Below are 26408 nucleotides of genomic sequence, written 5' to 3' on the forward strand. Positions count from 1 at the left end.
GCCAGTCCTGAGGACGATTAAAAATGAGAAGTGAATAGAGAGTAGAGAATCAGAGCAGTTGTTTTTGGGTAAAGGTTCTGTGGACATGCCACTGACCAAACCTTCCAGAACTCAGAGCGGAAAGCAACTTTGGCTGGACTGTACTTTGCTGGTTGCTGCGAAGGCAGCCTCATTAGGAGTGAGGGAAAGAGAGAATGCTCTGTAGTGTTCCTTCAGTAGGAGAGACTGAATAGAGGGAAACTAAGGGAGAAAGAGGGAGGGCTCAATGATGGTGGGAGCTGTATCATGTTACTCCTCCTCTCACAGACACATAACCTTACAAGTATGGAGAGAACATGACATACTTGTTCATATCAACAACATGCCAGCCCTCTCCCACCTAACCTTCTCACTATTCAGCTTTGCAACCATGCCCGCCTCTTCTCTAGCCTTCTCAGTGCCTATCCATCCCCCTTTCCCTCTCATGTTTCTCCCCTGAGAGACAAGAAAGCCTTCCCACCATATCTGCTCCTACCCACACTTCAGAGCGGCATTCCTCTCACCATGCCCTTTCCTCAATCTGGAGTGGCTTAAATCACAAGCTGTAGAGTCCAGTCAAGTCTCTATACCACACACACAGAGGGAGATTCTAAGACCACCTGCTAATACATTAGAATGCATTCTGTATTTAAAAAAAGTTTGCGTAAGAGAGCGCACATTAGGACACTATAACCGGTTGTTTCTGCTTTGTTTTGACATAGGCTCCTTTTGAGTGACAGCAGCTCTGTGTGTGTATGACCTCTGTGTTAGACAGAAGACCTCCCCTCGTCTGAGCAGAGCAGGACAGCACCGAGCACAGCACCGAGCACAGGCTGGAAACTCTTTCAATGCCACTGCCACTGTTTTTACATTCCGGTCAATTTCAACCCTCACCACAAACGTCAGTCAACTAGCTAGCTACAACCTTTGCTTCACAACTGTCAAAAGCACAGTCCCTTACAGAGAAGGCAGCACGATTCACTGAAATTAAGAGAAAGAGGGAGAGAAATTTGGAGGTGGAGTGAGACAAAAGAGATAAGTTTTACTACTGGAGGTTCCATTCACTCCATCACCAGGAAGCGAGTAGAAAAGGCAATCATGCGAGAGATCAGAGAGTAAGGAGAGGAAAAAAGGATGTCTAAAGACAAGGAAGGCAGAGTGGGGGAGGGGGGGAAAGGTTGGGAGATGAAAGAGAAAGCAGTCAAAGAGCAACAGAGGAAGAGGAATGGTAGAAATAGATTACAGATCAGACTGTGTGCGTGCACATACTTCATAAAAAACTTGCTATAAAAGAGTATCTCCTTCACAACACCGCATCACAAACAGCCATCTTGAAAGAGTAGTGCTACTTTTATCTCCTCTTAAATACAGACCGACAGACAGTGAAGATGAATCACTTTACAACAAAGATCAAAGGGGGTTGGCCAGCCAGGGCTGGTAAATGAGCAGCCATTTGTCCAAATCAATTCCCGTCTCATACACAAAGGAGACTGAAGAGCGCAATATCACCCCCTAACCCACTGCTTCAGTAATCCAGCTCCTCCAGATATGCACCCAGCCAAGAGCAGAATGGCCAGTATAGAGCTGGATAACAGAATAGCTGGCATCATACCTTAGCACTGCTCTGGGGGCCAGTACGTGCATTGCCACTAGTTGGATCCAGATAGTGAAGTTGAGATCTGGCCCCAATACAGACAAAGCCGCTCGTTCAAAGTCCAGTCAGACTTGGCAGGAGTCATTTTACTGTACGCACAAGGTGTATTCTGGAGGCATAATCCACTGGGTTGAGTACACACACTCACAACCAAACAAGACACATTCTGACAGGAGCTATTCATGAAGGTTAGTCAAGGTGAGCAGGGCAGGACATATAGTACCAGTCAAAGTTCAGACACACCTACTCATTCAAGTTGTTTATTTTATTTTTTTACTATTTTCTACATTGTAGAAAAATTGTGAAGACATTCAATCTATGAAACATATGGAATCATGTAGTAACCAAACAAATTGTTAAACAAATCAAAATACATTTTGGATTTTAGATTCTTCAAAGTAGCCACCCTTTGCCTTGACAGCTGTGCACACTCTTGGCATTCTCTCAACCAGCTTCATCTGGAATGCTCTTGAATGAGTTCCCACATATGCTGAGCAGTTGTTGTCTGCTTTACATTTCACTCTGTGGTCCAACTCCTCCCAAACCATCTCAATTGGGTTGAGGTCGGGTGATTGTGGAGGCCAGGTCATCTGATGTAGCACTCCATCACTCTCCTTCTTGGTGAAATAACCCTTACACAGCCTGGAGGTGTGTTAGATCATTATCCTGTTGAAAAACAAATGATACCTCATCTGGTTTTCACCTATTTGGACTGGCCTATCGCTGCAGAATGCTGTGGCAGCCATGCCGATTAAATAAATCACAGACAGTGTCACCAGCAAAGCACACCCACACATCCTCCTCCATGCTTCACGGTGAGAACCACACGTGAAGATCATCTGTTCACCTACTCTGCGTCTCAAAGACACTGTGGTTGGAACCAAAAATATCCAAAGGACAGACTTCCACCGGTCTAATGTTCATTGCTCGAGTTTCTTCGCCCAAGCAAGTCTCCTCTTATTGGTGTCCTTTAGTAGTAGTTTCTTTGCAGCCTTTCGACCATGAAGGTCTGATTCATGCAGTCTCCTCTGAACAGTTGATGTTGAGATGTGTCTGTTACTTCAACTATGTGAAGCATTTAATTGGGCTGCAATTTCTGGGGCTGGTAACTTATGAACTTGTCCTCTGCAGCAGAGGTAACTTGGGGTCATCAAGGCAAAGGGTGGCTACTTTGAAGAATCTCGAATATATTTGTATTTGTTTAACACTTTTTTGGTTACTACATGAAACGTGTGTTATTTAATAGTTTTGATGCCTTCACTACTACTCTACAACGTATATAATAGTAAAAACAAAGAAAACCCTGTAATGAGTGGGTGTGTCAACTTTTGACTGGTACTTTTTATTGTTATTTTACTTTTAAAATGTTGTTTATTTAAGTAAATATTTTCTTAACTCCATTTCTAGAACTGCATTTTTGGTTAAGAGCTTGTAAGTAAGCATTTCACAGTACCGGTTGTATTCGGCGCATGTGACAATTGTTGATGACTCTTTCACAACTCCTCTCATAAAATCCCTCCTATCAGCCAACAGTTAGGCATATCAATGGATAAATTACAGACAATGATACTTGTCATCACATCACCATACAGGCAACAACAAAAAAGGCCAGAAAAACAGGTTTGGGTAGCGCTTGGGAACCGACCGTGGCATGTTGATGCTCCACGTGGGTCGAACTAGTGTATGAAGCCAGAACCTCCTATACATTTTATAAAGGGCTTGGGGTACATTGATAAATCATGCTCTAGAATGTAATTCATAATGGGGTGACGACGTATAGCGAATTAGCCTAGCGCTCACTGTATTGTCACTGTGGTACTTAAAACCCAAAATCGGTCTCTCCATGTTTACAGAGCATTTCAGCTGATTGGGCTGGACCCTGTTCAAATATTAATAAGTACCCAGGCTGAAGGCTCTGGTTACCTGGGCCAGCAGTTAAGTAAGCCCAAACAGCTCTGATCAGGTTCCTCACCCTGGCCCCTGGGTCATAGAAATGGGAACAATCTATTAAATAGCACATGGGTGAATCCATCAATAGGAATGAACAATCAAAAGCACTCAGCAACATTTGGCATCATGGCATGTACAGGATCTTTTATTAGTATCTCTGAATAAAACAACAGCACCTCATCTCTGCTGCTTTTGTTGGAAGGTGTAGTGTTTTTATAGCATGCGTAATCAAAGTCCACTCTTGTTTTGTGCCCGTTTTACACTTTGAATGGTTCTGGAATGCAGTCAATGTCCAATGAAGGAGTTGAATTGGGTCCATCAACTGTAAGGAGCAAATTATTAGTAGACTAGTGTTCTGCTGGTTGTATGCGAGTTCACCTGTTAATTCATCTGAGATCTGGAGTCCGCAGCGAACAACCAAATCACCAAGTCCAAAGGTCACAGGTCAATCACCTTACTGTGGCCTGCCTACTTCCTGAGGAGAAACAGAAGGGGGCCAGCGAGACAGCAGATAGAATCAGGACAGTACATATTCGACCGTGTCTGGAAACATCACTAGCAGTCGAATCCTTGCTTCTTTCGTCCGTGTTTCCTCACCTCTCTCTTTAAAGTGGATTGGAGGAGAGGATCAGATTTTTTACTTTATTTAACATGTATATAACTAGGCAAGTCACTTGAGAACAAATTCTTATTTACAATGATGGCCTACCCTGGCCAAAATCAGACGACGCTGATCCAATTGTGCGCCGCCTTATGGGACTCCCAATTACGGCCAGATGTGATAGCCTGGATTCGAACCAGGGATTGTAGTGACGACTCTACACCGAGATGCTGCGCCACTCGTGAGCCCCATGAGACAACCAGTAGAATAAGACAGGACACCGGCCTAGACAGTGACGTTGAATAAGGCAGGCGCCTTGGGAGTTGAAAGGACACTCAAATGTAAGTGTACTAAAGTTTAGTGTAGGGGAATTCAGAGTCAAACAGTGACCTAGTAAAGTTGAGGGCAAGGAACTTTAGTAACCTGGATGTGCAGTACAGCTACTTTAATAGGCTTCAGCACGGGACATTCCCTCAAACCTTAGCCAAGATCACAGGACTGAAGGCTCTAATCATTACATAACCAATGTGGACCTGCCTACAGCAGACACGAGGCAAGCAGGTGACATAACACAGGGAGACATTCTGTACCAAGTGGGAATAGCTCAATACCAATCAACTAGAGGGAAGGTAAGTCAGAGAGAAAGGACAGCGAAGGAGGAGGGAGGTATAGAGAGAGAGAAACCATATGGGGCATTGCAATCTTAATGTTCATCAAATGTTCAGGCGCCTCCTCTTCAAACATTAACCAGGCGTGTAGTGCTGCACCGCCTGTCGTTTGATGGCTAAATTGGCCATTATGCTGGGGCGGAATTGATGAAACGACTCCGTGGGCTGCGTCACTGTAGTACATTTCTCAGCCTAAGGAAAACAGCCTCTAATCACAAGGTCTCTCGTGCACGGAATAATTCCCAGCCTCCACACACACACTATCCAGACAACGAACCTATTCTCACGGTGCCCCTGCTGCTTCCACCAAACTAGACCCAAAACACACACTTAACTCCAAAATAACACCAAACCAGCAGTAACTTCAATCCTCAACCACCTGGTGAACCACTGGAGATGAGACTACCCAGCCAAAACCACATCCATCTGCTGTGTAAAGTGCTGCAGCCTCCGGTTTCACGAGGTGGAAACCTGGTTTACAGGTGGATAAACGCCCCATTTTGAGTCCACAGATGTTGCTGGGCGGAACTGGGAGCTCTCTACCACTTGATGAGATTAGAGGGGATGAGAGACGTCAGGCCTGATTAACACATCACGCCTTACTCATTACAGCTACCTTCACCTCTCCCTCACAATCTCCCTGTCTATCTTTCTCATTACAGCTACCTTCACCTCTCCCTCACAATCTCCCTGTCTATCTTTCTCATTACAGCTACCTTCACCTCTCCCTCACAATCTCCCTGTCTATCTTTCTCATTACAGCTACCTTCACCTCTCCCTCACAATCTCCCTGTCTATCTTTCTCATTACAGCTACCTTCACCTCTCCCTCACAATCTCCCTGTCTATCTTTCTCATTACAGCCACCTTCACCTCTCCCTCAATCTCCCTGTCTATCTTTCTCATTACAGCCACCTTCACCTCTCCCCCTCACAATCTCCCTGTCTATCTTTCTCATTACAGCTACCTTCACCTCTCCCTCACAATCTCCCTGTCTATCTTTCTCATTACAGCTACCTTCACCTCTCCCTCACAATCTCCCTGTCTATCTTTCTCATTACAGCTACCTTCACCTCTCCCTCACAATCTCCCTGTCTATCTTTCTCATTACAGCCACCTTCACCTCTCCCTCACAATCTCCCTGTCTATCTTTCTCATTACAGCCACCTTCACCTCTCCCTCACAATCTCCCTGTCTATCTTTCTCATTACAGCTACCTTCACCTCTCCCTCACAATCTCCCTGTCTATCTTTCTCATTACAGCTACCTTCACCTCTCCCTCACAATCTCCCTGTCTATCTTTCTCATTACAGCTACCTTCACCTCTCCCTCACAATCTCCCTGTCTATCTTGCTAGGCCGGGGCTCAGCAGCAATTAAGCTAAATGAGGATTGGAGAAAAGACCGTTTGGTAGCTAAGGCGCTAAATAAAAACTTCAGTGAAAGCAGTGGGAGAAGGGGAAGGGTGTGATGTCTATTGGCTGCTGCTGAAAAGCTGCAGTTCCATAGACTGTAAAGGGAAGATTGTATAAGCAGAGGCTTGTTAACAGTCAGACAGCACAGCTGAATAGCAGCAGCATCCTTTTCACTACACAAAAAGGTACAGTGGGGCAAAAAAGTATTTAGTCAGCCACCAATTGTGCAAGTTCTCTCACTTAAAAAGATGAGGCCTGGAATTTATCATAGGTACACATAAAACTATGACAGACAAAATTAGAAAAAAAATCCTGAAAATTACATTGGAGGATTTTTAATGAATTTATTTGCAAATTATGGTGGAAAATAAGTATGTGGTCACCTACAAACAAGCAAGATTTCTGGCTCTCACAGACCTGTAACTTCTTTAAGAGGCTCCTCTGTCCTCCACTTGTTACCTGTATTAATGGCACCTGTCCACAACCTCAAACAGTCACACTCCAAACTCCACTATGGCCAAGACCAAAGAGCTGTCAAAGGACATCAGAAACAAAATTGTAGACCTGCACCAGGCTGGGAAGACTGAATCTGCAATAGGTAAGCAGCTTGGTTTGAAGAAATCAACTGTGGGAGCAATTATTAGGAAATGGAAGACATACAAGACCACTGATAATCTCCCTCGATCTGGGGCTCCACGCAAGATCTCAACCCGTGGGGTCAAAATGATCACAAGAACGGTGAGCAAAAATCTCAGAACCACACGGGGGGACCTAGTGAATGACCTGCAGAGAGCTGGGACCAAAGTAACAAAGCCTACCATCAGTAACACACTACGCCGCCAGGGACTCAAATCCTGCAGTGCCAGACGTGTCCCCCTGCTTAAGCCAGTACATGTCCAGGCCCGTCTGAAGTTTGCTAGAGAGCATTTGGATGATCCAGAAGAAGATTGGGAGAATGTCATATGGTCAGATGAAACCAAAATAGAAAGTTTTGGTAAAAACTCAACTCGTCGTGTTTGGAGGACAAAGAATGCTGAGTTGCATCCAAAGAACACCATACCTACTGTGAAGCATGGGGGTGGAAACATCATACTTTGGGGCTGTTTTTCTGCAAAGGGACCAGGACGACGATCTGTGTAAAGAAAATAATGAATGGGGCCATGTATCGTGAGATTTTGAATGAAAACCTCCTTCCATCGGCAAGGGCATTGAAGATGAAACGTGGCTGGGTCTTTCAGCATGATAATGTTCCCAAACACACCGCCCGGGCAACGAAGGAGTGGCTTTGTAAGAAGCATTTCAAGGTCCTGGAGTAGCCTAGCCAGTCTCCAGATCTCGACCCCATAGAAAATCTTTGGAGGAAGTTGAAAGTCCGTGTTGCCCAGCAACAGCCCCAAAACATCACTGCTCTAAAGGAGATCTGCACGGAGGAATGGGCCAAAATACCAGCAACAGTCTGTGAAAACCTTGTGAAGACTTACAGAAAACATTTGACCTCTGTCATTGCCAGCAAAGGGTATATAACAAGGTATTGAGATAAACTTTTGTTATTGACCAAGTCATTATTTTCCACCATAATTTGCAAATAAATTCATTTTAAAAAAATCACACAATGTGATTTTCTGGATTTTTTCCACTAATTTTGTCTGGCATAGTTGAAGTGTACCTATGATGAACATTACAGGCCTCATCTTTTTTAACATTTACATTTACATTTAAGTCATTTAGCAGACGCTCTTATCCAGAGCGACTTACAAATTGGTGCATTCACCTTATGACATCCAGTGGAACAGCCACTTTACAATAGTGCATCTAAATCTTTTACTTATCCGTATTCCTTAAAGAGGTGGGGTTTCAGGTGTCTCCGGAAGGTGGTGATTGACTCCGCTGTCCTGGCGTCGTGAGGGAGTGTGTTCCACCATTGGGGAGCCAGAGCAGCGAACAGTTTTGACTGGGCTGAGCGGGAACTGTACTTCCTCAGTGGTAGGGAGGGGAGCAGGCCAGAGGTGGATGAACGCAGTGCCCTTGTTTGGGTGTAGGGCCTGATCAGGGCCTGGAGGTACTGAGGTGCCGTTCCCCTCACAGCTCCGTAGGCAAGCACCATGGTCTTGTAGCGGATGCGAGCTTCAACTGGAAGCCAGTGGAGAGAGCGGAGGAGCGGGGTGACGTGAGAGAACTTGGGAAGGTTGAACACCAGACGGGCTGCGGCGTTCTGGATGAGTTGTAGGGGTTTAGGAGAACTTGCACAATTGGTGACTGACAATACTTTTTTGGCCCACTGTATCTTGAAAAGAGTTCCAGGAGTGCCAGTGTGCTCCAAGAGATAGTGTTGTTCTCAGTTTCCTGTGGAGAATAATCCAATGGATGCTCGACATCAATGAGCAGAAAATGGATTTAAGAAAGAAAAAAAAGCAACAACCTTTTAGGAATCTTAATCTTCATCCGAGATCAATACATGCAAATGTTTCCATAGCAGGGCAGACTATAGTGCATATGATAAGGGATTTTAACCTATAGAGGGCACTTTGCATCATATTGGAAAACGGCAAAGTGGAAGTGCTGGGCAGATTACAGTGCCCTTCCCTTAGGCCTCCAGTCCAGCATCATCATGAGTAATCTACTGATTAGAGTCATCATCTCTCCCAGCTCATCAGGCCCACAGGCAAAAACACACGAACACACACATAGTGATGTGATAGATAGGCAGCAGGTTGGAACGGCTAGAGTTGAGACTGATGTCTCTCATAGCTCTTTCTTCACAATTCACCACCTGTTCCCTCCACTTCTCAGTCATTCACTAACTGAATCTTCTTCAGAATGGGTCTTTGTTGTTCCATTCTTCCCCCAGCACCACACACACACACACACACACACACACCGGGGTTACCCTGACTCCAGCATTCAAAACACTCGTTTTGTGTGGACAGACCGGTATGAGAGTTGAATGGGCATCGAAAAGGAGAATGACAGTAAGGTTATAGCGAAACACAAAGTGGAAAAAAGGTCAGATTCCTCCTTGTTAGTTTGGGTCCTGGTTTCTCTCTACACTAAAACAAGGAAGTCATTATCTTTAGGTAAGTCCCTGAGTGACTAGTAAAACAAAAGAACAGCAGGTTTGCACTACAACAAGCCAATGATGCTTTGGCTTGGGGTGCATCAAGCTCACATGTGCCAACTGGGCAAAACAGAGAGAACTATAGGAAGCTGCTTTTTTTGATTCCACAAGGGGGCTGCCTTTGCCCACAATTATGGGCAAAACCGTGAACTAAAAGAAATATCATAACACTCTTCATACATTTTATTTTGAAATTTATTTTCAAGTATCTATAGTTTACCCAATAGCAGTTTCTTATTTTTACATGAAGTGTATAAGGTTGGTAATCATTTTACGAGCACACAGGGTTAGTGTTGGGCCAGTAATAAAAAGATTGTAGACCTCCACAAGTCTGGAAATTGCTGACAAGGATGAACAAAATGCCTGAAGGTACCATGTTCAGCTGTGCAAACAATAGTACGCAAGACTAAACACCATGGGACCACACAGCCGTCATACCGCTCAGGAAGGAGACGCATCGTCTTCTAGAGATGAACATACTTTGGTGTGAAAAGTGCAAATCAATCCCAGAACAACAGCAAAGGACCTTGTAAAGATTCTGGAGGAAACATGTACAAAGGTATCTTATATGCACAGTAAAACAAATCCGATAGACATAACCTGGAAGGCCGCTCAGCAAGGAAGAAGCCACTGCTCCAAAACCGCCATTAAAAAAAGCCAGACTACGGTTTGCAATTGCACATGGGGACAAAGACCGTACCTTTTGAAGAGATGTCCTCTGGTCTGATGAAACAAAAATATAACTATTTGGCCATAATGACCATCGTTATGTTTGGAGGAAAAAAGGGGGAGGCTTGCAAACCAAAGAACACCATCCCAACCGTGAAGCACGGGGGTGGCAGAATCATGTTGTGGGGGTGCTTTGCTGCAAGAGGGACTGGTGCACTTCACAAAATAGATGGCATCATGAGGAGGGGAAATTGTCAGATGTTTCTTCAATATATCCAAATCAGTCAGAAAGTTAAAGCTTGGTCGCAAATGGGTCTTCCAAATGGACAATGACCCCGAGCATACTTCCAAACTTGTGGCAAAATGGCTTAAGGACAACAAAGTAAAGGTATTGGAGTGGCCCTCACAAAGCCCTGACATCCATCCTATAGAAAATGTGTGGGCAGAACTGAAAAGGTGTGTGTGAGTAAGGAGGCCTACAAACCTGACTCAGTTACACCGGCTGTGTCAAGAGGAATGTGCCAACATTCACCCAACTCATTGTGGGAAGCTTGTGGAAGGCTACCCGAAACATTTGACAATTTAAAAAGGCAATGCTGCCAAATACTAATTGAGTGTATGTAAAATTCTGACACACTGGGAATGTGATGAAAGAAATAAAAGCTGAAATAAATCCTCTCTACTATTATTCTAATATTTCACATTCTTAAAATAAAGTGGTGATCCTAATTGACCTAAGGCAGGGAATTTTACTAGGATTAAATGTCAGGAATTGTGAAAAACTGAGTTTAAATGTATTTGGCTAAGGTGTATGTAAACTTCATCTTCAACTGTATGTCGTAGCTAAACCATTAGATAAGTCATAGGTAAACCATTACGTATGTCGTAGCATTATAATGCAGTACAATACAAATAAAAACAATTAAACCAAAATGACAATTATGACAATCGTGGCCGTTTTGCATGACAATTAGTTATCGAAAACACCACTCGCCACAGACCTCACCAACAGCATGTAATGGTAAGGTAATGACAGACCTCACCAACAGCATGTAATGGTAAGGTAATGACAGACCTCACCTTGCAGTTTTATCGCGTCTCGAATTAAAGGAAATCAATCATAGCAGCTCTGTGATTGAGGCTGCTTCAATTTAGCTCAAATGCACTTAGGAACACAATTTAGCCGCTTGATAGGACGAGGTGGTGTTGGAGGAATACCCCATGGTATAATTGAGTGCTTTGCAAGGCAGGGGGTGAGAGAGACACTGGAAGAGTGCGTACTGTTTTTTATGATGTGACATTTCTGCGTCAGTGGGAAGACTGGGGCCAGCCATTTATCAGTATGAGCCACTGGGGATATAAAACAGACCGCTCTTCATCTCCCTCCAACCCGGTGCTCTTTTCTCCCTCTCCACAAAACACTCAGGGTGAGTTTCTCCCCCATAGACTTTACTTGTATACGAGTGCCGGCTGAATAGCGTCATCTTCACACACATTAAATTGTGAAATAAAAAAAATGGCACGTCATGCCGATGTAGCATGGAGATGAATCACCAGTCGGGAAGGAGCCCTGGGTACATATCTTACACCCCACTCCCTCCTTCCCCCACCACCCCCTTGAGAGAGATGCAATAAATTAGCTCCCAAAATACCCAGCCAGCCCGCCAGCCATTACAGCGTGAGCCTGCAGCAGGGGCTCTAAAATAAGAACGCAAATCATCCCTATGAGGTTCTGCTCCAACCACTATTTGTCCACCTTGGCAGACAGCACGTTAATAGGCCGATGACTGATTACAGGAATAATTAAGTAATGAAATATTGTTGTTGTTAACATGAGAAACCACAGATATTTGAACCCCTGAACCTCTGGGATAGCAGTGTGCTTGGTTTAAAAAAATATCCTCAGAGACAGAACTACAGTAAGGATGCAAGTGCAGTATACCTTTACCTTTTGTCAAGAATTTCTCAACTTATTTGGAGTAGTCAGTTGATTCTCAACTGACTCCACAAAGCCTTGGAGTGATGATGCGTGGGTTCAAAGCTTAGCCGAATGAGCAAGTCTACCCAATGGAGGCCAATCACTGATTGAAGAAATTATGGATTTAAGACCTATGCAGTCTAAAGTTCAATCCCAAGCCTGGTACACCCTAATCATTTTTGTGTAAGTAGATTTCAATAGACTTACGTTTTCAAATGTCTAAGCCTTAGCTCAGTGGGCTAAAATAGCCTTGTGACTCAAACCCCGCTCTGTCACATTAACAACCAATTAGTAGCTTGTTAGTGTGGATCATACAATCCTGCCCCCTGTCCCTGGCTCATCCTGCGTCACCGTGCTCGTCAAAAACCCACCAGGGAGAGATGAACCTCCCAAGAGCGATGACCCCGTTAGGGATGGACAGACCGCTGTCACTCATCTAATCTCAAGCCAGTCTGGAGAGCTGGGTGATGTTGACAGGGATGTGAGCTCTATTCATAACAGGGCCCTGCCATGATTGACATACATCTATGACACACACACGCTTATAACACCGATAAAACAGGCAAATGCACACGAATCAACAGGCAAAAAACATGTGCAAACACCGACCTCCAAGGATAAAACATATGGTCTGTCACTGCAAGTAGCACAACTCTAGGCCAGAGCAAGCATAGTTACTTTAAAATATCCATGTAAAAATAGCCTACATAAATAAAAACACTGCAGCCCATAGGTAGGAAATATCCTGATGAAAACAAATATCCTATAAATCACTGACTGCAAGGAACTTTAATCATTGTACAAGGGATAAGTAGTAAATCAGGTAGGCCAATTTTATGACATTTCCACCAGATCAGAGCATTACATTTTTCCCCCTTTCATTCCGGTAATCCAAAAGGCTATGTTGAGGAACTATTGTCCTTCTCAAATGGATGCAAAAACAGACTGTTAGCCTCTTCAACCTATGGGGGCGCTATTTCATTATTGGATAAAAAAAACGTGCCCGTTTTAAGCGCAATATTTTGTCACAAAAAGATGCTCGACTATGCATATAATTGACCAAGATGAAACTTCAAACAGGAAATGAGCAGGATTTTTGTGTTTTTGAGGCTCTGTTTGCCAATGTCTCCTTATATGGCTGTGAATGCGCCAGGAATGAGCCTGCCCTTTCTATCGTTTCTCCAGGGTGTCTGCAGCATTGTGACGTATTTGTAGGCATATCATTGGAAGATTGGCCATAAGAGACTACATTTACCAGGTGTCCGCCCGGTGTCCTTTGTTGAAATTGCTGCGTAATCTACAAGCTGCACGCAGTCATCCAGTGATTTGAGAGGAGAGAGGAGACTTCCACGAACGATATATCATGAAGAGATATATGAAAAACACCTTGAGGATTGATTCTAAACAACGTTTACCATGTTTCAGTCGATATTATGGAGTTAATTTGGAAAAACGTTTGGCGTTATGATGACTGAATTTGTTTTTTTTTGTAGCCAAACAAACATGACGCAGAAAACGGAGCGATTTCTCCTGCACAAATAATCTTTCAGGAAAAACTGAACATTTGCTATCTAACTGAGAGTCTCCTCATTGAAAACATCCGAAGTTCTTCAAAGGTAAATGATTTTATTTGAATGCTTTTCTGGTTTTTGTGAAAATGTTGCCTGCTGAATGCTAACGCTAAATGCTACGCTAGCCTGCAATAGCTATCAATACTGTTACACAAATGCTTGTTTTGCTATGGTTGAGAAGCATATTTTTGAAAATCTGAGATGACAGTGTTGTTAACAAAAGGCTAAGCTTGAGAGCCAATATATTTATTTCATTTCATTTGCGATTTTCATAAATAGTTAACGTTGCATTATGGTAATGGGGCTTGAGGCTGTAGTCACGATCCCGGATCCGGGATGGCTCGACGCAAGAAGTTAACTTGCTGTATGAGATGAAGAAAAAATTACTGAGAAGCTCCACAGTGATGGCCAGTTAAGACACTCAGAACTAGTATCACATCCCCAAATGGTCATATTATAGGACTACATATGCACGCAGGCCAGATGGACTAGTCCTACTTCTATATGCATAATCAGGTGTATGTCCTTACTAAAGACAGACAGGAACGCTCCAAACAAATTGATCGAAATAAACCAAAACTTTCTCACAAGTGAAGCCTAGGTTGTGCATTCTGCAAACAACGTGTCCACTCCTACAATGACAATGGTAAGACTGCAACAATAATACAATTCAATGCAAACAAATTACCAAACAAGCGTTGTAGATTAGATATTATGGGAATTAATGATAAATGTACTACTGGTGAGCCATACCTGCGGCCTGCACAATGGATTAGTCAACTCAGATGGGCATGAATGCATCTCGTGTGCGAAACATTTTTCATATTTGACCATGCTCAATTTTTTTTTTAAATGCAATCGACCAGTCGACTAATTGAGGTCAGCCCTAAAGAACACACAAGACAATTCTGTTATTCATGCTGGAACTGAGAAACTAACAGCAGCTTACAATGCGAGAGAACTGGTGAAACCAGAGCTAGTGTGTCCACCTGTGTGTTGACTCTTAAGACTCAGTCAGGTCCAAAAGAAAACTTTCTCCAGCACAGCACTACTAGTCTTGATTGGTGGGTGATTGACTGAACACTGAAGGACTTGTGTATTGTTCAGCGCACTCCAGTGCTCAGGGGGGGATTTGGGAAGCAGTGTTCAGTCACAGTCATGTTCCGGTCGACCAGACTTGCTGTGCAGGGACCACAGTCAAGTCACACCTGCTGGGAAGGCCTAGACTGAGGCTACTGCTGCTTAGCCTAACAGGAGGATCAACAAACCCAAGGCAGCCATGATGGTGGGGGTAGTCTTTAACTTCTTGGTGACAGGGGGCAGTATTTTCACATCCGGATGAAATGCATGCCCAAATTCAACTGCCTGCTACTCATCCCCAGAAGATAATATATGCATATTATTAGTAGATTTGGATAGGAAAAACCTGAAGTTTCAATAACTGTTTGAATCATGTCTGTGAGTATAACAGAACTTATTTAGCAGGCGAAACCCTGAAGTCACTCTTTTCAATGAGTTTTCATTGGGAATACAGATTTCTAAGGGACGTTCCTGCAGTTCCTATCACTTCCACTGGATGTCAGTCTTTAGAAATTGGTTGAGGTTTTTCCTTTGTGTAATGAAGAAGTACGGCCATCTTGAACGAGGGTCACTTGAAGTGTACTGTTAGATAATCTAGAGACATGTGACCAGAAAGCTAGCTACAGTTTGTTTTCCTCCTGTATTGAACACAGATCATCCAGTCTTCAATTTTATAGATTATTTACGTAAAAAAATAACTAAAGTTGTATTACAAAAGTAGTTTGAAATGTTTTGGCAAAGTTTACAGGTAACTTTTGAGATATTTTGTAGTCACGTTGCGCAAGTTGGAACCGGTGTTTTTCTGGATCAAACACGCCAAATAAATTGACATTTTGGATATATATAGACAGAGTTAATCGAACAAAAGGACCATTTGTGATGTTTAAAGGGCATATTGGAGTGCCAACAGAAGAAGCTCGTCAAAGGTAAGGCATGAATTATATTTTTATTCCTGCGTTTTGTGTCGCGCCTGCAGGGTTGAAATATGCTTTTCTCTTTTTGTTTACGGAGGCGCCATCCTCAGATGATAGCATCGTTTGCTTTCGCTGAAAAGCCTTTTTGAAATCTGACATGTTGGCTGGATTCATAACAAGTGTAGCTTTAATTTGCTATGTTGCATGTGTGATTTAATGAAAGTTTGATTTTTATAGTAATTTATTTGAATTTGGCACTCTGCATTTTCGCTGGCCTTTGGTTAAGGAGGAGGTTAAGGAGGCATAGACCCTTACAGCAGCACAGCTATTTACCATTAACTTCTTTGGAATAGGGGGATGAATAGCGTGCCAGAGTAAACTGCCTCCTACTTAGTCCCCGATGCTAATATATGCATATGCGGTCCTTCTGTAGCTCAGTTGGTAGAGCATGGCGCTTGTAACGCCAGGGTAGTGGGTTCGATCCCCGGGACCACCCATACGTAGAATGTATGCACACATGACTGTAAGTCGCTTTGGATAAAAGCGTCTGCTAAATGGCATATATTATAGTATTATTAGTATTGGATATAAAACACTCTGAAGTTTCTAAAACTGTTTGAATGGTGTTTGTGTATAACATAACACTTCCTAAGGCTTCCAATAGATGTCAACCGTCTTTAGAAAGGCTTCTACTGTGAAGGGGGGCCGGATGAGAGCTGTTTGACTAAGGGGTCTGGCAGCAGCCTCGTTCTCAGTCATGCGCATTTCACATGAGGTAGCTCTCGTTCCATTGCTTTTCTACAGACAATGGAATTCTCCGGTTGGAACATTATTGAACATTTATGATAAAAACATCCTAAAGATTGATTCTATACTTAGTTTGACAAGTTTCTACGACCTGTAATATAACTTGAACTTTTCGGCCGACGTTCGGCTGGACCTGAACGCGCATTTGGATTTGTTTACCAAATGCCCTAACAAAGGAAGCTATTTGGACATAACTGATGGACTTTACGGAACAAATCAAACATTTACTGTCGAACTGGGATTCCTGGGAGTGCATTCTGATGAAGATCAAAGGTAAGTGAATATTTATAATGCTATTTCTGACCAATGTTGACTGCGCAACATGGCGGATATTTATTTTGGCTGTTTTGGGCTCTGAGCGCCGTACTCAGATTATGCTTTTTCCGTGAAGATTTTTTTTCTGACACAGCGGTTGCATTAAGGAGAAGTTTATCTATATTTCCATGTATAACACATGTATTTATCAACATTTATAATGAGTATTTCTGTAAATTCATGTGGCTCTCTGCAAAATCACTGCATGTTTCAGAACTACTGAACGTACACGCCAATGTAAAATGAGATTTTTTAAATATAAATATGAACTTTACCGAATAAAACATACACAATACATGTAACATGACGTCCTATAAGTGTCATCTGATGAAGATCATCAAAGGTTAGTGATTAATTTTATCTCTATTTGTGCTTTTTGTGACTCCTCTCTTTGGCTGGAAAAATGGTTGGGTTTTTCTGTGACTTGGTGGTGACCTAACAATCGTTTGTGGAGCTTTCGCTGTAAAGCATTTTTGAAATAAAAAAAATAAAAAAAAATAAAAAAAAATAATTAACTAGCAAGATAGCAAATTCATAACATAGTGTAGTTTGGCTGGTTATTATTTTACTTGCTGTGCAAATCTCCCCCATGGTGCACACCATGATTTTCTCATTGCTGACCAAAAATGACCTACAACTGTGCACACAAGGCTAGGGTCGCTTTGATCTCAAAAACACATTTCACGACTGTGTGATTGAAAGACCACTCGTACCCGTCTACATAGGCCTACAATAATTATACTCTGATGCGCTCTGCTGAGACTGGGAGGACAGTGTGCAACACATTGGATCCGGAGAACACTGATCCAATTCTGATCGGAGTAGCCTCATTTGATCTTGTGAGGCAGGTCAGCCAGGGTGAGAATTCTGTCCGTCTGTGAATAGGAGCCTCGAGACACTGTCCTGTGTCTGACCCAGGCAACGGGTACAACGCTTTGCATGCCAGATAGAACAGACCGTAAAACAACAGACCGTAAAACAACAGATGATTAAAAATGAGTGGGAGAAGAGGCAGCTGGGGTGAGGTCTCATTGACATACTGGAGGGAAGACTTCCTGGGGCATGATTTAGTAATATATGCCATTTAGTGACATGACACAGCAACCTCTTGACCTACAAGACTATGGTGAGCCTGTCCATCTGCTGAACATCTAATCAAATGGCCACCCAGATTATTTGCATTGCCCCCTTTACACTGCTGCTACTCTGTTGTTATCATCTTTGCAGTCACTTTAATAACTCTACCAACATGTACAGTGGGGCAAAAAAGTATTTAGTCAGCCACCAATTGTGCAAGTTCTCACACTTAAAAAGATGAGAGGCCTGTAATGTTCATCATAGGTACACTTCAACTATGAACAAAATCCAGAAAATCACATTGTAGGATTTTTAATTGATTTATTTGCAAATTATGGTGGAAAATACTTTGTTATATACCCTTTGTTGGCAATGACAGAGGTCAAACGTTTTCTGTAAGTCTTCACATGGTTGTCACACACTGTTGCTGTTATTTTGGCCCATTCCTCCATGCAGATCTCCTCTAGAGCAGTGATGTTTTGGGGCTGTTGCTGGGCAACACAGACTTTCAACTCCCTCCAAAGATATTCTATGGGGTTGAGATCTGGAAACTGGCTAGGCCACTCCAGGACCTTGAAATGCATCTTACGAAGCCACTCCTTCGTTGCCCGGGCGGTGTGTTTGGGATCATTGTCATGCTGAAAGACCCAGCCACGTTTCACTCAAAATCTCACGATACATGGCCCGATTCATTCTTTCCTTTACACGGATCAGTCGTCCTGGTCCCTTTGCAGAAAAACAGCCCCAAAGCATGTTTCCACCCCCATGCTTCACAGTAGGTATGGTGTTCTTTGGATGCAACTCAGCATTCTTTGTCCTCCAAACACGACGAGTTGAATTTTTACCAAACAGTTATATTTTGGTTTCATCTGACCATATGACATTCTCCCAATCTTCTTCTGGATCATCCAAATGCTCTCTAGCGAACTTCAGACGGGCCTGGACATGTACTGGCTTAAGCAGGGGGACACGTCTGGCACTGCAGGATTTGAGTCCCTGGCGGCGCAGTGTGTTACTGATGGTAGGCTTTGTTACTTTGGTCCCAGCTCTCTGCAGGTCATTCACTAGGTCCCCCTGTGTGGTCCTGGGATTTTTGCTCACCGTTCTTGTGATCATTTTGACCCCACAGGTTGAGATCTTGCGTGGAGCCCCAGATCGAGGGAGATTATCAGTGGTCTTGTATGTCTTCCATTTCCTAATAATTGCTCCCACAGTTGATTTCTTCAAACCAAGCTGCTTACCTATTGCAGATTCAGTCTTCCCAGCCAGGTGCAGGTCTACAATTTTGTTTCTGGTGTCCTTTGACAGCTCTTTGGTCTTGGCCATAGTGGAGTTTGGAGTGTGACTGTTTGAGGTTGTGGACAGGTGTCTTTTATACTGATAACAAGTTCAAACAGGTGCCATTAATACAGGTAACGAGCGGAGGACAGAGGAGCCTCTAAAAGAAGAAGTTACACGTCTGTGAGAGCCAGAAATCTTGCTTGTTTGTAGGTGACCAAATACTTATTTTCCACCATCATTTGCAAATAAATTCATTAAAAATCCTCCAATGTGATTTTCTGGATTTTTTTTCTAATTGTCTGTCATAGTTTTATGTGTACTTATGATGAAAATTACAGGCCTCATCTTTTTAAGTGGGAGAAGTTGCACAATTGGTGGCTGACTAAATCATTTTTGCCCCACTGTACATATTACCTCAACTAACTGGTGCCCCCACACATTGACTCTGTACCCCCGTATATAGTCTCAGTATTGTTATTTTACTGCTGCTCTTTAATTACTTGTTGCTTTTATTTCTTATTCTTCTTTTTTTTAAACTGCATTGTTGGTTAGGGGCTCGTAAGTAAGCATTTCACTGAAAGGTCTACACCTGTTGTATTCAGCATTTCACTGTAAAGTCTACACCTGTTGTATTCAGCATTTCACTGTAAAGGTCTACACCTGTTGTATTCAGCATTTCACTGTAAAGTCTACACCTGTTGTATTCAGCATTTCACTGTAAAGTCTACACCTGTTGTATTCAGCATTTCACTGAAAGGTCTACTACACCTGTTGTAATTCAGAGTACGTGACTAATAACATTTTATTTCATTTTATTTTAACAAAACTGAAAGACCAACCTGGTGGGAAAACCCAATAAATGCCATACATGATGATTAGAACACTAAACTCCAATCCTTCAGATCTAGGCCACGTGGGGCCAGGGGATTGATCTGAACAACACGTGACAGAAAAAAAAACAGATGTTTAACTTGGGACAGTGCTTTGTGTTAGAGTTGGCTGAACCCAAGTGGTCCTTCATGCTACTCTATCTAATGCAAATGAGAAACGTGATTAGCTGTCACTTCAAGACAGGAGAGGAATCACATATTTCTCAAAGTTCCCAGGGCCAACATCTGCTCTTGCTCACTCTCTAGTTATCATTGTTACAATCGCTTATTAAATCAACCATTTTCTTGTTATCTTTATAAGCAGCTACTCGTGATAAAAGAACAAGTTTAGAAGTGCCCGGCTCAAACTTGATCTATCTAGATCTACATATATCTCTATATTGGGACAGTGATCATCTATATCTATAGAGAGATGGATAGAGAGAGAGATATATCTATCTATCTCATATATATATATCTCTATATATCTCTCTCTCTATCTCTATATATATATATATATATATATATATATATATCTCTATATAGATATAGAGATATATATATATATATATATAGATAGAGATAGAGATAGAGATATATATAGATATATATAGATATAGATAGATATATAGATATAGATATAGATCTATCTATCTATATATAGATATATATATATAGATAGATAGATATAGAGAGAGAGAGATATATAGATATAGATATATCTATCTATCTATCTATCTATATCGCTCTATATATATATATATCTATCTATATATATATCTATATATCTCTATCTATCTATATATATCTATCTATATCTATATATAGATATAGATATATATATATATATACAATTTGTAAGTCGCTCTGGATAAGAGCCTCTGCTAAATGACTTAAATGTAAATATCTATCTATATCTATATCTATATATCTATATCTATATCTATATATATATATATCTCTATCTATATATGTCTATATGTCTATATGTCTATCTCTCTCTATATATAGCTGACACACTCCAGCCACATGCGGTCAAGCATTGTCTTGCATTAGGAGGAACCCAGGGCCAACCGCACCAGCATATGGTCTCACACGGGGTCTGAGGATCTCATCTCGGTATCTAATGGCAGTCAGGCTACCTCTGGCGAGCACATGGAGGGCTGTGCGGCTCCCCAAAGAAATGCCACCCCACACCATAACTGACCCACCGCCAAACCCGTCATGCTGGAGGATGTTGCAGGCTAGAGAACGTTCTCCACGGCGTCTCCAGACTGTCACTGTCACATGTGCTCAGTGTGAACCTGCTTTCATTTGTGAAGAGCACAGGGCGCCAGTGGCGAATTTGCCAATCTTGGTGTTCCCTGCACGGTGTTGGGCTGTAAGTACAACCCTCACCTGTGGACGTCAGGCCCTCATTCCACCCTCATGGAGTCTGTTTCTGACCGTTTGAGCAGTCACATGCACATTTATGGCCTGTTGGAGGTAATTTTGCAGGGCTCTGGCGGTGCTCCTCCTTGCAAAAAGGCGGAGGTAGCGGTCCGGCTGCTGGGTTGTTGCCCTCCTACGGCCTCCTCCACGTCTCCTGATGTACGGCCTGTCTCCTGGTAGAGCCTCCATGCTCTGGACACTACGCTGACAGACACAGCAAACCTTCTTACCACAGCTCGCATTGACATGCAGGATGGCACAAGCTGCTCTACCTGAGACACTTGTGTGGGTTGTAGACTCCGTCTCATGCTACCACTAGATTGAAAGCACCACCAGCATTCAAAAGTGACCAAAACATCAGCCAGGAAGCATAGGAACTGAGAAGTGGTCTGTAGTCACCACCTGCAGAACCACTCCTTTATTGGGGGTGTCTTGCTAATTGCCTATAATTTCCACTTGTTGTCTATTCCATTTGCACAACAGCATGTGAAATGTATTGAAAATCAGTGTTGCTTCCTAAGTGGACAGTTTGATTTCACAGAAGTGTGATTGACTTGGAGTTACATTGTGTTGTTTAAGTGTTCCCTTTATTTTTTTGAGCAGTGTATATTTTTTAAAGCGACTCGGGGAGGGAAATTGCAATCGGAGACTTTTTAAAGAATTCTCTCTCACTGCCAGATCCATTTTTTCCCCAATCTTACTCCCATGTCGCCGCATTCCATCAGTCTCCCCCTCTTTTATTCATCCCCGTCTCCCTCCATCCCCTTCTCCCTCCATCCCCTTCTCCCTCCATCTCCCTCCCTCCCTCCCTCCCTCCCCTTCTCCCTCCATCCCCTTCTCCCTCCCTCCCCATCCCCTTCTCCCTCCATCCCCTTCTCCCTCCATCTCCCTCCCCTTCTCCCTCCATCTCCCTCCCTCCCCTTCTCCCTCCATCTCCCTCCATCCCCTTCTCCCTCCATCCCCATCCCCTTCTCCCTCCCTCCATCCCCTTCTCCCCCATCCCCTTCTCCCCATCTCCCTCCATCCCCTTCTCCCCCCATCCCTCCATCCCCATCTCGCTCCATCCCCTTCTCCCTCCATCCCCTTCTCCCCCATCCCTCCATCCCCTTCTCCTCCCATCCCTCCATCCCCATCCCCTTCATCTCCTCCCATCCCCTTCTCCCCATCCCCTTCTCCCCATCTCCCTCCCTTCTCCCCCATCCCTCCATCCCCTTCTCCCCATCTCCCTCCATCCCCTTCTCCCCATCTCCCTCCATCCCCATCTCCCTCCATCCCCTTCTCCATCCATCCCCTTCTCCCCCCATCCCCATCTCGCTCCATCCCCTTCTCCCTCCATCCCCATCTCCCTCCATCCCCTTCTCCCCCATCCCTCCATCCCCATCTCGCTCCATCCCCATCTCCCCCATCCCTCCATCCCCATCCCCCTCCATCCCCATCTCCCTCCATCCCCTTCTCCTCCCATCCCCTTCTCCCCATCTCCCTCCATCCCTTCTCCCCCATCCCTCCATCCCCTTCTCCCCCATCCCCTTCTCCCCCATCCCTCCATCCCCTTCTCCCCCATCCCTCCATCCCCTTCTCCCCATCTCCCTCCATCCCTTCTCCCCCATCCCTCCATCCCCTTATCCCCTTCTCCCCATCTCCCTCCATCCCCTTCTCCCCATCTCCCTCCATCCCCTTCTCCCCATCTCCCTCCATCCCCATCTCCCTCCATCCCCTTCTCTCCCCATCCCTCCATCCCCTTCTCCCTCCATCCCCTTCTCCCCGTCTCCCTCCACCCCCCCATCCCTTCTCCCCCATCCCCTTCTCCCTCCATCTCCCTCCATCCCTTCTCCCCCATCCCCCTTCTCCCCCATCCCTCCATCCCCATCTCCCTCCATCCCCTTCTCCCTCCACCCCCTTCTCTCCCCATCCCTCCATCCCCTTCTCCCTCCATCCCCTTCTCCCCGTCTCCCTCCACCCCCCCCAATCCCTTCTCCCCCATCCCCTCCATCCCCTTCTCCCCCATCCCCTCCATCCCCTTCTCCCTCCCTCCATCCCCTTCTCCCCCATCCCCCTTCTCCCCCATCCCTCCATCCCCCTCCATCCCCATCTCCCTCCATCCCCTTCTCCCCCCATCCCTCCATCCCCTTCTCCCCCATCCCCTTCTCCCCATCTCCCCCATCCCCATCATCCTCTTCTCCCCCCCATCCCCATCTCCCCCATCCTCTTCTCCCTTCATCCCCATCTCCCCCATCCCCCTCATCCCCATCCCCTTCTCCCCGTCTCCCCCAGTCTCCCTCCATCCCAGTCTCCCCATCCCCCCCCGTCTCCCTCCATCTCCTTCGCCCCCTTTCCCTTCACCCCGTCTCCCCCACCTCCCCACATCCCCTTCGCCCAGTCTCCCCCCATCTCCTTCTCCACCATCCCCTTCTCCCCCATCCCCTTCGCCCCGTCTCCCCCATCCCCTTCTCCCCCATCCGTCTCCCTCCATCCCCTTCTCCCCCATCCCCTTCTCCACCATCCCCTTCTCCCCGTCTCCCCCATCCCCTTCTCCCCCATCCCCGTCTCCCTCCATCCCCTTCTCCCAGTCTCCATCCCCTTCTCCCCCATCCCTGTCTCCATCCCCATCTCCCCCCATCCCCGTCTCCCTCCATCCCCTTCTCCCCCACCCCCTTCTCCCAGTCTCCCCCACCCCCTTCTCCCAGTCTCCCCCATCCCCTTCTCCCAGTCTCCATCCCCTTCTCCCCCATCCCTGTCTCCATCCCCTTCTCCCCCAATCCCCTTCTCCCCTTCTCCCCCCCCATCCCCGTCTTCCCCCTTCTCCCCCCCATCCCGTCTCCCCCATCCCCAGTCTCCCCCCCCCCTCCATCCACATCCCCCGCCTCCCTCCACCCCAGTCTCCCTCCACCCCAGTCTCCCTCCACCCCAGTCTCCCTCCACCCCTCTCACTTTGTCTCAGTCCATTTCCCTGTATCCATCTCTCCACTCCAGTCTAACTGTGCTTTCCTGCCCTCTCCTCCTTTAGATCAGACTCATGCTGATTTGGGGGAGTTGGGGGGTGAACATGCTGTACATCAAGATTAACATCAAAGAGCCTGCCGACTGACTTATACACAATTATCGGAATACAAATGTGAATAGATATGTAATTGGTCTTATTTTAGAATATCTAGGACCAGAAAGATGAACAATGCACTTGGATTGCCATCCTACTCTTCACAAATATCGATGGTTACCAGAACCAACGTACCAATATAGACATGAATACGTGCTCACAGCAGTCAATATGCTGTTGTGTGCATGTGTAGGGTACCATAGCTTCAGCATGCATGTTCAGTACTGCAGAACTCCAGAAATGTGTGGGTGCAAGTCTCTGAGGAGCCTCTCTCACCCTCAGATCTGGAAAAGAGATGAATGACTGTTCTGCTACATCTCTCCTCCACTATGGAGAGAGGTATCCATCGCCTGTAAGTGTGGTGTGGGGGTGTGGTGTGTGTGTGGGGATGTGGTCTGCGTGTGTACGGGGGGCATAAGTTCAGGCATAGGGACTCAGATCACCACATCAAGTTAAGTACATTGAAATGCCATTCTTGCAATATAATAATATCAATGTAGTACTAAAAATAACAAGGTAGAATAAAAAACACAAAAATAACACTAGAAAGAAGCCCCACTCAGGTGCCAGTTAATTAGGTACAGCACCTCTCCAGGAAAATGGTTAGTTCCTATAGACAGTGAGTCACGTTGCCGTAGCTTACTGTATAAAACAGGGAAATAACGGCGCAGTACAACAGTGGTGTGCAGAACGGCATCTCAGGAACGCACAACTCGTTGTCTGCTGCAATAGCCCATCCATGACAAATGATGATTGTATGCGAGTGTGTGTAGCCAGTATAAATGTGTGTGCATGTTGTGTGTGTTGGAGTGTCAGTGTGTGAGAGTGTAGAGTCCTGTGAGTGTGTGTAGCCAGTATGTGTGTGTGTGTGTGTGTGTGTGTGTGTGTGTGTGTGTGTGTGTGTGTGTGTGTGTGTGTTGTTGAGTGTCAGTGTGTGAGAGTGTAGAGTCCTGTGAGTGTGTGTAGCCAGTATAAATATGTGTGTGTGTGTGTGTGTGTGTGTGTGTGTGTGTGTGTGTGTGTGTGTGTGTGTGTGTGTGTGTGTGTGTGTGTGTGTGTGTGTGTTGGAGTGTCAGTGTGTGAGAGTGTAGAGTCCTGTGAGTGCGTGTAGCCAGTATAAATGTGTGTGCATGTTGTGTGTGTTGGAGTGTCAATGTTTGAGAGTGTAGAGTCCTGTGAGTGTGTGTAGCCAGTATAAATGTGTGTGCATGTTGTGTGTGTTGGAGTGTCAATGTTTGAGAGTGTAGAGTCCTGTGAGTGCGTGTAGCCAGTATAAATGTGTGTGTGTGTGTGTGTGTTGGAGTGTCAGTGTTTGAGAGTGTAGAGTCATGTGAGTGTGTGTAGCCAGTATAAATGTGTGTGTGTTGGAGTGTCAGTGTGTGAGAGTGTAGAGTCATGTGAGTGTGTGTAGCCAGTATAAATGTGTGTGTGTGTTGGAGTGTCAGTGTGTGAGAGTGTAGAGTCCTGTGAGTGCGTGTAGCCAGTATAAATGTGTGTGTGTGTGTTGGAGTGTCAATGTTTGAGAGTGTAGAGTCCTGTGAGTGCGTGTAGCCAGTATAAATGTGTGTGTGTGTGTGTTGGAGTGTCAGTGTGTGAGAGTGTAGAGTCCTGTGAGTGCGTGTAGCCAGTATAAATGTGTGTGCATGTTGTGTGTGTTGGAGTGTCAATGTTTGAGAGTGTAGAGTCCTGTGAGTGTGTGTAGCCAGTATAAATGTGTGTGTGTTGGAGTGTCAGTGTGTGAGAGTGTAGAGTCCTGTGAGTGCGTGTAGCCAGTATAAATGTGTGTGTGTGTGTTGGAGTGTCAGTGTGTGAGAGTGTAGAGTCCTGTGAGTGCGTGTAGCCAGTATAAATGTGTGTGCATGTTGTGTGTGTTGGAGTGTCAGTGTTTGAGAGTGTAGAGTCC

The 26408-nt window shown here is 44.8% G+C and overlaps 1 protein-coding gene across 3 annotated transcripts in view; it reads right to left on the reverse strand.

The window, feature by feature from the left end:
• The window catches only part of LOC118374952 (SPRY domain-containing SOCS box protein 4-like), an 81786-nt gene that overhangs the window by 23878 nt on the left and 31500 nt on the right, over positions 1–26408 (reverse strand). The window lies entirely within an intron of this gene.

This window comes from Oncorhynchus keta, chromosome 18, assembly GCF_023373465.1.
Source record: "Oncorhynchus keta strain PuntledgeMale-10-30-2019 chromosome 18, Oket_V2, whole genome shotgun sequence".
NCBI classification, from domain to species: Eukaryota; Metazoa; Chordata; class Actinopteri; order Salmoniformes; family Salmonidae; genus Oncorhynchus; species Oncorhynchus keta.